At 42.8% G+C, this 12,918-nt stretch overlaps 1 pseudogene; it reads left to right on the plus strand.

Moving 5' to 3' along the window:
* Nucleotides 1-2,976: 2,976 nt before the first annotated feature.
* Nucleotides 2,977-3,700, plus strand: LOC102261720 (annotated as a pseudogene).
* Nucleotides 3,701-12,918: the final 9,218 nt, after the last annotated feature.

The raw sequence follows: 12,918 nt of genomic DNA on the forward strand, positions 1-12,918 counted from the left end.
CTTATATCTAGAAGCCCACGTGGCTCTAATAGTCCTCATGGTATCTCTTCTGTGAGATAAGTTCCTTCAGGGCAGGACCCATGGCATGTCTCTTCGTCTCTGTATCTTTCACAGTGTGAAGCACAGTAATTTGTACCCAAAACTCTCTGTTTGTTTAATGATTTATCTTGGAGGATGGCTATTTCATAGGCTTTCTAAGAGGTCCCTTGTCTTTCCTCACTAAATCTATACTTCAAAGCTCGATTAACCTTCATAATAAATGATTGAGTATGTCGTACGTGTACTCAAAAATTTCAATGGTGCCCTAGTGCACCCAGTTCATCGAATCCACTGTCAACGGCTGGTATGCACACCCATGCCAGTCTTGCCTCACACCATCTGCCTTCAAATACCCTCTACGTTCTGCACTCTACCTGCACCATTCCTTACTTTCAAATACTGTGCTTCTCCAATTCAGCATCTGTACTCACTCCTTCCTTCTGCCTAGAATAACAGCAGTAGGAGTCTGGACACTTGGCTTGAAATCTCACCTCTCTTAGTTCATTAGCTGTATGACCTATGGCATTTTTTAAAACCACTGATTCTCATTTCCCCATCTTCAAAATTAGAGATCATATTAACCCCACACAGTTGTTGTGGAGAGAGAGAAAAAATTAGATAACATTTGTGAACGCACCAAGCATAGTAGATACCCCAGCAGCATTTATCCATTTTCTTTGTGATCCTTCAAGCTTGAGCACAGATATATCTCATTACTGTGGACAGAAGAGCCTCTCCCCCCCTAATCTGAGCAAGTAGTTATGGGGGGTGTTCATGCAACAGTGGGGGAAGTTTCATTTCCTAGTCAGCCATGTCCCCCTGGGAAGCAAGGGCTGATAGATGATACAGCTATCTGTCCTCCAACACAGAAACCTGGAGTTAAAGAGCTAGAAAATCCTTACAGATTATTTGACCAGATCTTCTATTTTGTAGATAAGGAAATTGAAGCCCAGTGAGGAGCCAAGACTGGGCTCCTGCATTTTGTTCTTTGCTTTTCACAATGCCATGAATAAGGGCCAAAAGTCACCGAACCAATCAGACGCACAGCAATGCCCTGGCCTGAGACTGGAACTAGAATCACAGGCAAAAGAGCTTCCTCAGAAGTGTCTAGTCCACTACCTTATTCCAGACAGGTGTGCGCCTTCCACTGACTCAGCACTTATTGGGTTCCTACAAAGTGTCAAGTCCACACCTATGAGGAAGATAATAAAATGCCTGAGACAGACATCATCCCATCCTTAAGATTCACAACCTAGCTAGGGAGGAGTCATGTGTTCAAATAATTGCCATGCAGTGTGAGAAATGCATCCTCCTACCTGGTGATGCTACCTGGGAGAGCAGAAAAGTTCTCACAAAGGAGACAAATGCGTTGGGCCTTGATGACTAAGCAGCTCATTAAGTGTCCAGGTGTTGGGAAGGGCATTCCCACTTGGTCTTTTACTTTCATGGTGCAAACAATTACAGTAGCATATGCTGGAGGTGAAGCTGCACACCTGTGTCCGCTGGTGACTATCTTCTGATCACAACAGAAGATCCAGCTCCATGAACGGTAGCCAAGGACTGTCCCAGGGAATCAAATGCCAGTTACCCAATATCTTCCCTAATTTATCTGTTTTACACAAATTACTTCCAAGAGTCCCTCTTCACTTTCTTTACTGCTAGGATTGAGGTGGGCCTCGATAAGAGAAATCAGAATCTCAGATATGGGAGGTTTTGTTCAGGGGATAAAGGGGAAAAACACACAAAGGTAAGTGGAAAAGCTCTTAAGTGAGAAATAAATGAGTAACTTCTCAAAAGAAAAGGTGTTTTTGCACAGTGGGCTGACTGGTTCCGCCAGGAAGCAGATGCCAAGACCGAGTTAGGAATCCAAGAGATTTGTTGGCAGCGATACTTTTGTGAAAGAGAAAGAGGAGAGAAAGCAGCAGTAGGTGGGGAAAGGCTTCAGATAATGACAGAGGTCTGGTCCCTGTGAAAGGAAAGGCATAGGAGGGAGGATGGGGTAACAAGCTTAGGTGAAAAGATCGCCCATAGTGAAGAAATGGCTGCTCCTTGTACTTGCTGAGCTCACTCACGACCAGGGCTGCTCAGTGAGAGATCTGTTCCAAAGCCCAGGCAGATTCCAAATGAACTTTCAGCTGTCAGCAGCCCTCACAGCGGGTTCTCTCTCAGGGAGATCTGAGCAACACTTCTCCGTGGCTGCTGAACACATGCATCATCCTGGAGTGAAGAATTTAAAGGGGAATTTACTGCGTGGATAGTGACAAATGTGTTTTAGGTGTGCAAGTGTGTGAAGTAAACCCTGATCTTAAGATAACAGATGAAGGGTAGGCTCTGTTTATTAGTTAATTATTGACATACCTGGAAGGAAAAACTCCATGACTGGTATTTATGACTGGCCTGGGTTGAGGGTAAACTTTCACTTCTGGAGCTCTTAGCTCTCTAGAAACCAATTCTTTGGTTGAGCAAGTCTCTCAACTGTCTGATCCCTAACTGAAAAGAAATATAAGTCAACATTCTCAGCCAGGGAGATAGAACAGGGGAGGGAAAGAGGTATACAGTCATGCACTTCAGAAGGTTTCAGACAGCAGCAGATCATGTGTGTGGTAATGGTACCCCATGTAGCCTGGATGTGTGGTAGGCTATGCCATCTAGATTTTTGTACATGCGCTCTATGATGTTCCCACAATGACAGAATTACCTAATGATGCATTTCTCAGAATGTATCCCCATTATTAAGAGGCGTGTAACTGTAATCCACTAGGCCTTGAGCACTCTGAATACAGGAGCCCATCAGTGTTTTCCCTCAGTGAATGGCTATCTGCTCCCAGTGTCTGGCCTTCAATAAATATGGCATGAATGAATGAATGAATGAATGAATGAACAGATGAATGTTAACCACCAACTGCAAATAAAAGTTCTCTTTTGTGAGGCTGCAGGATGGGGAAGCTGACTGCGGAGCTGATGGAGCAGTACACCAGCGCCGTGCGGGACGCGAGCTGGACCTGCAGGGATATAACATTCCTGTCATGGAAAATCTGGGTGCGACCTTAGACCAGTTTGATGCTATTGATTTTTCTGACAATGCAATCCGGAAACTGGATGGCTCTCCTTTGTTGAGAAGACTGAAGACACTTCTGGTGAACAACAATAGAATATGCCTCACGGGCGGGGCGCTGGGCTGAGCTCATTCTCACCAACAACAGCCTCGTGGAGCTGGGTGACCTGGGGACCCTTTGGCATCTCTCGAGTCACTGGCTTAGCTGAGGATTCTAAGAAACCCCGTGGCAAACCAGAAGCATTACGGACTCTATGTCATTTACAAAATTCCCAAGTCAGAGTGCTGGGTTTCCAGAAGGTGAAGCTGAAAGAGCATCAGGAAGCAGAGAACATGTTCAAGGGCAAACGGGGTGCACAGCTCGCAAAGGATATTGCCAGGAGAAGCACAACGTTCACCCCAGGTGCTGGTTTGCCCACTGACAAAAGAATGGCGTCCGATCCCCGGGGCCATGGAAGCGATCAAGAACCCCAGAGCGAACACGGATGCTGGCGGAGGTGGAGCGGCCTAAGGGCCTGCTGCAGTCAGGCTAGAGAGCGCCGAGGACGCCCCAGCAACGACCGGAGGGAGGAGATGGAAGAAGACACCCTCCCCCACGGGTCCTGAGCAGCGGGCCGAGTGTCCACGAGGCGTGGGGCCTGGTTGGGGACAGGGTCCTGCTTTTGAACGTGGAACAACAGTCTTGTGTCAGCAAAGAGGGGTTCCCAAGCATCGCTGAAGGGCTCCAAACTGCTGCTGGTCGTTTTTTAATACACCTTTTGAGATCTAAATGCCTGTTTTTTACAAATAGTAAAAATAAAGACCACCAGGTGCCTGGGCTGTGTGTGCAGTGGGTGTGTGTCTGCCTTTAAGCTGGAAATGCAGGAGGCATCGTTTCTGATCAGGCCTCCGTCCTCTGTAAAATGTTTGGATGTTTAAATCCTTAATAAAATGGGTTTTAAGTGGCAAATAAATAAATAAATAATAAAAGAAATCTCTTTTCCACTTATCCCTTCCTGTGTTTAACTTCTCAGACATATTTTGATACTGTTTCCTATATATTCTTTACACACCATGCTGTACCCTTTGGGGTTTAGTGGTAGAGAACAGCATCCTGTCTAGTAGGTGATGCAGGAAGCGATTGATTTCAGGGTATTAAATGGCTTATAGAATCGTTGGGAGGACTGCAGAAACAGACTCCAGGCTGAGCTGTCAGGAAAGCCTCCCTAAGCACTCTGCAGAACCGGCCCATCAAGGAAGCTGCCTCAGAACCAGGAAACCACCTTCACCAGAACTACACGACAGCTGCTGCCACCGGGATGCTGCCAAGATCAGGAATCTTCCACTGCTGCCAGCTCCAGATGACACCACACCTGCTGGGTTAGAAATGAATGCCCCACACTCTGCCTCTCAACACCCATGTGAGTGACAGACTCTGGAAAGGCCAAATGCCTCCATGTGCTTGTTGGCCCTCAGAAGCAGCGGACGCAAGGCCCTTGCCCCATGCCTGTCTTCTGAAACTACGTGAGTGCCACTGGTGGGTAAAACTTGAATCATGTACTAGCTTCCAGGGAGTTGAGAAAATGTAGTTTTTAGACTTCCAGTGTCTACAGAATAAAAGAAAACACTCTAGAAGGAGGGCAGAATGAATTGATGACCCATTCCACCATATCCCCCTTTGAGGAAACAAAGAGAAGGTCTTATCCTCTTATGTTCTATCAATGGCATCTTCAGGCCAATCCTAAGGTAGGGTGGTATCCTCACTTGTGTTTGAAACAACTTTTGTGCATTTTCTACGGATATAGAAAAGCAGGAGTCATAGGTCTTCCACAAAGGGACATTATCTGTGGGCTCTGTGGACACTCTACCTCATTCATGAGATCATTAATGTTGCCTTGTGGTTGTGATTCTTGTGAGATCAAATAGTTAACAATTCTTAACTAGTTCATAGAAATCCCAAACCACAACTTCTAGGGTTCATTTTTTGTGCTCTTCTGACACCTGTGTCTCCATGTAGAGAGTTCTAGTGCAATTATTATAACCTTTTGACGTTACTCAGTGAAAAGATATTTATTGGACACTTGCTGTATGCCAAGCACTGTTTGCATACGTAATAAGTATGTTGAGTAAGTATGACTCATGATATACTCAAAACTGTTTATGTCCCTTAATGGTTTATCAGTAGGTTAACCTTCCCTACCCCTAAATAAAAACCCTGGCTCACTCCTGGGAAATAGAAGAGTACTGGAGTTACTTTAAGTCACAAAGACATTCTCACTTTGATTATAAACATGTCCGGTCCCATGTAATGATCAAGAGGCTGAACTTAATATTAAATCCTCTCTCCTCAAGTCTGGCTCAGGCTGGAAGTCCACAGTCAGAAAGAAGGCTTGACATTTCAGCCCTTCTCTTCATATCATAATCTTTCCCACTCCCTCACTGTCAGACCTAAAAGAGAGGAGGAGGGGGGAGAAGCGAGGAGAAAGGACAGTACTTACTTGACTGGATGGCTCTGTGCTCTCCGGGCCTAGCACAAGGCTAATGCTGGTGTCCCTGGGTAGAACTCTCTCTTATAATGAGCTTTTATAGTTCTTCATGAGTCTCCTCCTAGACTCATCTCTCCTACAGTCCCCTTTGACCTAGTGAAAACAATCTCTATTCTTGGTCACCTCTTATAGCTCCTTCCTGATCCCGTGGGCATTGGGCAACATACCTCTGGCCCTTTTCAATGAAGATCTCCTCCCCTTTGGAGATAAGTCCTTTCCTATTGGGGCCAACCAAAGATGGCCCACCTCATCTCTCTCCTAAGTAGGAGAAGAAGTAAGGAAAGAGGACAGTACTTACTTGACTGGATGGCTCTGTGCTCTCTGGGCCTTGCACAAGGCTAATGCTGGTGTCCCTGGGTAGAACTCTTTCTCTTATAATGAGCTTTTATAGTTCTTCATGGGTCTCCTGCTAGACTCATCTCTCCTGCAGTCCCCTTTGACAATGTGAAAATAATCTCTATTCTTGGTGGCCTCTTACAGCTCCTTCCTGATCCCCCAGGCATTGGGCAACATACCTCTGGCCCTTTTCAATAAAGATTCTCCTCTCCTTTGGAGACAAGTCCTCTCCTATTGGGCCAACCAAAGATGGCCCACCTCATCTCTCTCCTAAGTGGCCTTCATCTAGTCCACAGAAAACAGGGCAATATATATGGCATCCTTGCCCTGAAACATACTTGATCTGGTTGAGGGGGGAATGAGTCTTTAGAGTTATTTCCTCGGTAAATCTGCAGAGTGTGGAGGTGTAGGATTTGTCTCCTACTCCCTTTGGTAACTGATAACTTTCATATTGGTGCCTCGGTGAAAACAGCGGCAGGAATGGTTCCATTGTAACATCCTGCCACACATGCCTTCTAATGTCATTTCACAGAGATTTGCCCTGACCCTCCCTTTGTACAGTGAGTTATTCAGCAATAGAAATCATGCTCATGTTGTTCTGTTCCATCATTATCCTTCCCCTTCACATTCTTCAAGATCCAGCTCATCTCCCACTTTTTTGATGAAGCATGAAGTCTTTCTAGATCTTTCTGACTGTTTAAAATGTCTCAGTTTTCACATGCTTCTCAGTCTTTCACATGTCCCTGTTGAGTTTGCCCTGATCAACCTGTATGCTCTCCAACACAATTGAGCTCCCTCCTTAGAGCTCCCTTAGGACCTTTATATACATCTATTACTATATTTTGTGTTGTTATTTTCCAACTGTTTGCCTTACATAGTAGCCTAGGAACTCTTCAAGGGCAGTGCCCATGTTTTAGCCAACTCATACCTCTGGTCAACTCATACCATACTACACTTAGTCAGCTTATACCTCTAGTACCATACCCAGTCCATCAAATCAACTCATCTTCCGTGAATTTATTCAACTACTACAGGCACTGAGGACACCATGGTGAACCAGACAGATGGGGCCTTTGCCTTCATGGCACTTGACAGAACCCAAGTACATTTGTGGCACCTCATTGAATCCCCCTCACTCAAGTCCTGGTTTGTGCTGGACCCCTCATGGAGAACAGGTACATCCCAGAGAAGTGTCACAGTGAGATTCTCAACTACTTAACATGGAGGTCCAGGACCCTTCTAAACAATTGCCACACTACTTCTGGAAAACTCTGACTTGATCTACTAATGTGGACTCACCCATTCAGTGACACAATTTATTCAAAACAAGGACTGATAAGTGTCCTGAAAATTCCATTATTGGGGAACATTTCATGCTTCATGAGAAAGGTAACACTCCCCACAAGGGGTGTGGCCTTCCTCATGAATCACCTGTGCACACATGCAGTCCAGGACTCCCAGCAATGACAACATGTCTGTGCATGCAGAGAGGGAGAAAAAAATATGGGTACACAGCAAGCTTTCTTATCTTCACTTCTAATAAGAGAGCATGGCTCATTGAGGTTCTAGGTCAGTGATGGCGAACCTATGACATGCGTGTCAGAGGTGACACGTGAACTCATTTTTTTGGTTGATTTTTCTTTGTTAAATGGCATTTAAATATAGAAAATAATAAATATCAAAAATATAAATTGTTTTTTTACTGTTTGCAAATATCAAAAAAAAAATTCTATATGTGACACGGCACCAGAGTTAAGTTAGGGTTTTTCAAAATGCTGACACACCGAGCTCAAAAGGTTCGCCATCACTGTTCTAGGTTATGGAACTATTATTATGTTGCACGTCTTTATATGGGCTAAGGGGGAAGGAAGGACAGTAACAACAAGTCAAATCATACATGAACATTAGAGATGAAGAATATCTGAGTCTGAATGTCAGTGCTAACAAATATTATGCATCAAGCTCATTGACATCAACAATCTCCTCATAAAAGGCGACCTATGGGTTATAGGACTTGGCAAGACTTTTCTACCCAAAGACTATTTCTCCCCTCACTTTACATCACAAAGCAAGAAAATACCACCATGGAACTCAAGCTAAGGTAAATTGTCTCTAGCAGCTCTGTGTTTAGGTAGCTATGAAGGACAGTAGGCATCAAAAACTCCAGTAATGGTTGTTGACAACATAGGTTCCTGGGCCCTAAATATTTTTATTCAGAGAGTACCCCAAACACTATAGGATTTGCTATAGCTTTTGCTGGATTTGATATCAGATTTACTCTGCATAGGTTCAATTTGTTAAATGCCTGTACTTAATATCAAAGGACAGAGGATAGGGGAAACCTGACAAGGGAAAAGTTGACAGACCATATCCAGACTTTGGGTTGACACAGAAAAGAGCACGTGGAGGCAAAGCTGTGGGAGCTGGGCCCTGGAGGAAGGGATCCCTCAGAAACACAAACTCCACATCAGATCAAAGCACAGGCTGCTGGTTCCTAGGAAGAAGTGGGGCAATAGTTCTGTGTTCAACATGGAGTTAGATATATGGCAATGACACACGGCACATTTTTCTGTTAAAATCTTTTTAGTTTCTCAGAAGCCTTCCTGAGCTAAGACTGCTCTGTCCTTCATAAACCTTTCCTGTAAAAGAGGGTGTCAGTACCACAAACCAAATTGTGAGGCAGCTGAGCTGCTGACTTCCTGGAGGCCATCACCAAACCCACGGCAGGGCTTAGATTAGACTAAACTGTCTGTTCCAGTTGTCTTGACCCAACCAGCCAATCCACTGCTTCCCTGTGAAAATGAGGTATCACTTCAGCAAACACCAGTGGTCCTCCCTTGTCATTTGGAGCCAGTTTTACTGTGTGGAACTAACAGTAGAGACTAGGAGTAGAAATGAGACATTCTCAAAGCTAACTAGAGGTTACCTAGCTTTACCACCAGGACCAGCAGGAACACAGCTCCACTCAGCTTATAAGACACTGCTACAACAATAGGCCAAGACGATGCTGAATCTGCAAATGCAAATGTAAAATTTAAGCATGATAGTCTGCTTCAGTAGTTCTCCTCTTTGGACCTGCTGCTCCTGTTTCATAGGTCTCATTATTTCAAACATCCCTCCTCTGCCACCCCCAACAGATGCTGTGGAAAGTCCACATTTCCTGCATTTGCTCCTCCTGGCCCCCCAGTCTGGAATGTTCCCACCTTATATCTCTGTATCTCACACCTTCTAAGATCCAGTTCTAATTTTCAACCTTCTATCAAGGCACACTTGACTATTCTGAACTCCAGAAATCCTTACCTATAGTGGTGGTTCTATAGTGGTGTTCCAAAATCTGGAACAAAGCAAAACTCTTTGATGAGCTTTTTAAGTATTTATTATCACTCTCCTCAGACTGTCTATATTTGAAATTTGAGGAGTGAGGTTGGGAAATATGCCTTTTTTCGTTTATTTGTTTGTTGTTTAATGTTCCCATAAGCGCTCACTTAAGAATCATTCGTCTATAAAGAGCCAAGTCATGTTTGATATATACTATAATATTGTTTTTCACTTGTTTTGAGTTTTCTGATTTTTTATTGAATTTATTGTGGTGACATTGGTCAATAAAATTATATAGGTTTTAGGTATATAATTCTGTAATACATAATCTGTATATTGTATTGTGTGTTCACCACCCCAAGTCAAGTCTCCTTCTATCACCATTTATTCCCCCTTTACCCTGTTCTACCTCCCCTCACCTCCCTCTCCCTTTGGTAATCACCATATTGTTGTCTGTATCTAATAGTCCTTTGAAAGACAGTTTGGCAGTTTCTTATAAAACTAAGCATACTCTTACCATATGATCTTGCAATCACACTTCCTGGTATTTATTCAAATGAGTTGAAAACGATGTTCACACAAAAACCTGAACATGGATATTTATCTCAGCTTTATTCATAATTATGAAAACATGAAGCAACCAAGGTGTCCTTCAGTGGGTGAATAGATAAATAAGTTGTGGTACATCCAGACAATGGAATATTACTCAGTGCTAAAAAGGATGTCATGAAAAGACATGGAGGAAACTTAAAAGCATGTTGCTGAGAGAATGAAGCCAATGTGAAAAGGCTTCATACTGTATTATTCCAACTACATGACATTCTGGACAAGGCAAAACCATGGAGACGGTAGAAAGATCGGGACTTGTCAGGGGTTGGGTGGAGGGAGAAATGAATAGATGGAGCACAGAGGATGTTTACGGCAGTGAAACTACTCTGTATGATACTATAAAGATGGATACATGTCATTATTATTTTGTCCAAACCCATAGAATATAAAACACTAAAGTGAACCTTAATGTAAATAATGGACTTTGGGTGATGATAATGTGTCAATGCAAGTTCATCAGGTTGTTTTTTTTTAAATTATATTTTATTGATTTTTTACAGAGAGGAAGGGAGAGGGATAGAGAGTTAGAAACATCCATGAGAGAGAAACATCGATCAGCTGCCTCCTGCACACCCCCTACTGGGGATGTGTCCGCAACCAAGGCACATGTCCTTGACTGGAATCGAACCTGGTACCCTTCAGTCCGCAGGTCGGTGCTCTATCCACTGAGCCAAACCGGTTAGGGCAGGTTCATCAGTTTTAACCAAGGTACCACACTGGAGGATATTGATAATAGCAGAGGCTGCGCATGTGTGTGTGTGTGGATGGGGAGGTGTGCGTATGGGACATCTCCATGTTTTATGCTCAATTTTTCTGTGACCCTAAAACTGCTCTAAAAAATAAAGTCTATTTTTTTAAATGGGGAGAGGGTTAGTTATTCCTGTAACTTTACCATCCAGTCTCACTCTAGTGAAGGAGGGTTATGATGGGATGCAGAGATGATGGGATCTTAGAAAAGGAAATTAAGTCAAGTCAGGCCTTAGAGAACTAAAAAGCCATCCAAAATATTAATAATAATTATGATAACAGCTATTATTTTATGAGAGCTGATTATGTGCCAGCCACTGTAGGAAGCAATTCACCTGATAGAGATATCATCATCCCCACTTTAAAGATGAAGAAATTGAGTCCTGGGGAAGTTAGGCAATTAGTCCATGTTCACAAATGACAGAGTCCAGATTCCCACCCGCGCCTAACAGACCCCAGAGCCAGAGTGTTTAACCATTTTTGTCTTTCTTTCTTAGCATCCAGCAAGACTGCCTCATCCCTAGGGCTTTCTTACAAAGAGACTCTTATCTTTATGACCCCTAATTCAAATTCTTGAGAAAATAGGACTATCCAATGAATTGGTTGATTTTGAGACAGGTATTCATTCAGAGTCCAATCAGCCATAGCCAGGAGTGTTACCCAGAACTATAGGTAGTATAGGCAAATTGCCTGAGGTGTCCTTCATTCCAGGACATCACTAACTATCCTTGAATCCAGAACCCTGGAGGAGGCATTGTTAAATTGCTACTTTTCACACATGTAGAATCATGTGTGATAATAATATACCCTTATGGTGCTATTATGAGATTTAAAGTTATTCTATGTGAAATGCATAAAACAGCGTCTAGCACATGGCCATTGCTATGAATAGCATTATTATTCAAGCTGCACTGCAACCACTTTGGCTCTTGCTTTCCGGTATGCTATTCCCTTGACTCCCAACTTAGCTTCTTTGCCTTGACTCATCCCTTTCAAAAGCATGTGCCTCAACAATTGCCAAATTTAACCATCTCTGCAAACTCATTCTTTTCTAGTTCAGATTTGATAACACCCTTAGAAAACCAAAGTAAATAATTCCAGGTCTGAAAATGTCCATGGCCATTCTAAAATCACACAAACCAATGCTAACCTTTACCTTTGGGAAGATATTTTCAAAACCAGGTTTTAAAGAAAGTTGAGGTCACAAAAGTGATAGCCATTTGCACGATAAATAATGCTACCACGACACGCTGGGGAATTTAAATATTTCCAGAGGATTGCTTTGAATCTTGGTATAGTTCTAGAATCAAATCAAGCAGTGCATTCAGACTTTTGTTGGCAAAGAGAGGCATCACTGCCATGAAGCAACATCCAAATAAAATGAGGTTTCTTAGCCCGTATATCACAACAACCACCAACTTACATTTGTTTATTTAAAATTTCTCATTTGATTATTCCCAACTATTGCCCTGCAAGCAAAGTAAGGCCACTATTCTCCAATTTTACAGATGATAAAATTGAGGCTAAGCAACTTGCTACCACTTGGCACAGCTAGTAGGATGAGCATAGAACAAGAACCCAGGTCTCCTGCTCCATAATATCTCCCCAATGAAAACTGAAAGGAAACTTCCAAGGAGTAAAAGCAACTTGTTGAGAAATCATCGGTGTCTCTCAAAGTGTGCTTCTTAAATCACTCTTGTGTCATGATACTCTGAGAATAAGCTCAGAAATTACTGCTCACCAGGTGGTCCCTCTTGGTTTATAATACACATTAGCTTATTAAAGGCCCTGAGAAATTCTACCTAATTTCTAGCTAATTTATATTAACCCTGTATTTTTCAAACTTATTTGACCACAAAACTCTTATTGTGTGTGTTATCTATTAATATCACATAGAGGAATATTCTTTGAAAAGCATTTTAGACTGTTAAAAACAGTTGTTTAGTGATATAAGTGAATTAACTAAAAAAGAAGTGCTTTAACTAAAAAAAATTATTCTACTTTGCCTGATCCCAGTTTCTTAGTCCTAAACTAATTTCGGAAGTCATTCTAAACTAATTTCGGAAGTCATACTAATTCTAGGGAAGTTTTCTGGGCAGGCTGTTAGGAGACATATAGGAGAAGCGAGACTTTGAAGAATTGAAGCAGGCTTTAAGGGGGCAGATAAATATAAAAATAGAGCTTCTGTATCCAACCTCCAAGTGGCCGGGAAACTCCAGGTAGCCTTCTGTCCTCATGTGTTCTCTCTAACTCCACATCTTTCCATCATCTAGGCCTGGGTCAGTAGTG

This window comes from Myotis brandtii, unplaced genomic scaffold (assembly GCF_000412655.1).
Source record: "Myotis brandtii unplaced genomic scaffold, ASM41265v1 scaffold596, whole genome shotgun sequence".
NCBI lineage: Eukaryota > Metazoa > Chordata > Mammalia > Chiroptera > Vespertilionidae > Myotis > Myotis brandtii.